The sequence below is a fragment of the Bos indicus genome, chromosome 24 (assembly GCF_029378745.1).
Source record: "Bos indicus isolate NIAB-ARS_2022 breed Sahiwal x Tharparkar chromosome 24, NIAB-ARS_B.indTharparkar_mat_pri_1.0, whole genome shotgun sequence".
NCBI classification, from domain to species: Eukaryota; Metazoa; Chordata; class Mammalia; order Artiodactyla; family Bovidae; genus Bos; species Bos indicus.
In genome coordinates, this window is record NC_091783.1 from 31,221,859 (window position 1) to 31,223,692 (window position 1,834).

At 46.3% G+C, this 1,834-nt stretch overlaps 1 non-coding gene across 1 annotated transcript; it reads right to left on the reverse strand.

The window, feature by feature from the left end:
* Positions 1 to 1,309: 1,309 nt before the first annotated feature.
* TRNAC-GCA (transfer RNA cysteine (anticodon GCA)) lies at positions 1,310 to 1,381 on the reverse strand. Its single transcript has one exon. It is a non-coding gene; the product is annotated as a tRNA-Cys (tRNA).
* Between the last annotated feature and the right edge of the window lie 453 nt (positions 1,382 to 1,834).

Below are 1,834 nucleotides of genomic sequence, written 5' to 3' on the forward strand. Positions count from 1 at the left end.
GGAAAAGGACTTAGGGAGAACTTGGACTCCCAGCAGTCATGACTGGGCCTGTGGCTGGTCCATGGTGATGCTGGAGCAGCAGGATATGCTGAGACAGTTGATGCAGAACTGGCTCGTGAATTGGGGTGGAACTGAGTCTGGAAATGAGGGGCATTATAAACCTCCTTAGGAGAAGGCAATGCCACCCCACCCCAGTACTCTTGCCTGGACCTGGAAAATCCCATGGATGGAGGAGCCTAGAAGGCTGAAGTCCATGGGGTCACTGAGGGTCGGACACAACTGAACGACTTCACTTTCACTTTTCACTTTCATGCATTGGAGAAGGAAATGGCAACCCACTCCAGTGTTCTTGCCTGGAGAATCCCAGGGACGGGGGAGCCTGGTGGGTGCCGTCTCTGGGGTCGCACAGAATTGGACACGACTGAAGTGACTTAGCAGCATAAACCTCCCTAGAAAAGTCTATGGGAGGCCAAAGCCAGAGGCATGACTGCATGCACCAGGAAGAACCTGTGCATGCCTGACAAGTTCGGTCATCCATCAAATAATAATGAATCTACATTTAGCTTGAACTGTGATGCCTCCATTTAAGAAAAAAGTCAAGCTGCCTCAAACTTCAGTTCTCTCTTTCCTCCAACTGTTGGACGGAAATATTTCACTTTGAAGCCTTTAAAAATAGCAACTGCAAGGTTTTTGTCTAAAGTGGGGAGGTTATTTGGTGGTTAATATATGGGGGCCAACTGGCTCCGCTAATGGTGACAAAAATAGCAAAAACATTGAGAGTAATAGTGGTGTCTGTCATGTGCCTAGAGCTTCTTGGATGTTACGTTAATAGTGATTACATTCAATCCCTGGGTAGGGAAGATCCCCTGGAGGAGGAAATGGCTACCTACTCCAGTATGCTTGCGTGGAGAATTTCATGGATAGAGGAGCCTTGTGGGCTACAGTCCATGGGGTGGCAAAGAGTTGGACAAGACTGAGCAACTGACACTTTCACTTCACTTTCATCACTGCTGTATTAAGAAAATGAAAACTGGATGAATGAAAATGATGCTTTTACCCAACTTGCCTTTCACTTTAAGGAACGCAGAGGATCAGACATTGGGGAAGTCTCACAACTTCCTAATTGTTGGGAGGTCTTCCCAACAATCCAGGGTAAACTAAGTCAAGTAAGTGAAAGTGAAAGTGAAGTCGCTCAGTCGTGTCCAGCTCTTTGCTACCCTGTGGACTGTAGCCTGCCAGGCTCCTCTGTCCTTGGGATTCTCAAGGCAAGAATACTGGAGTGGGTTGCCATTTCCTTCTCCAGAGGATCTTCCCAACCCAGGGATCGAACCTGGGTCTCCTGCATTGCAGGCAGATGCTTTATCCTCTGAGCCACCAGGGAAGACAAGTAAAGACTGAGAAATTTGTTCCAAGTCCAGTCGTGGCTCAGTTGTGGAGAAAAGACCAAGGACAGGTTCTTAATTCCCAATTTCTTCCTTGTAATAAGTATTTAGGAGCTGCAACCCACCACTCCCTATGTGTTCTCTCTCTCTCTTTTTTTATTATTTACTCCTTTTCCCTTGTTTCTTTTCTCTCAAACAAGTACAGTTCCTATTAGAGTAATATTTTTAGCCTTGGTTTGCAGTTGGGAAAATGGTGACAGAGAGCTTTGGCAATGCCCTTGTCTGGGGCAGGGTGAGGGGCACATGTTCCTGGGATTGATTTTCATCCTTAGATGCCCTGGTTATATAATATTCAGAGCAATGTCCTCTGGAAGGTGTCTCTCTTGGAGGCTTCTGCATTCAGAGCGATACTTCTCTATTTAAAAATGATTTTAAAATCCCCTTTCAACCAG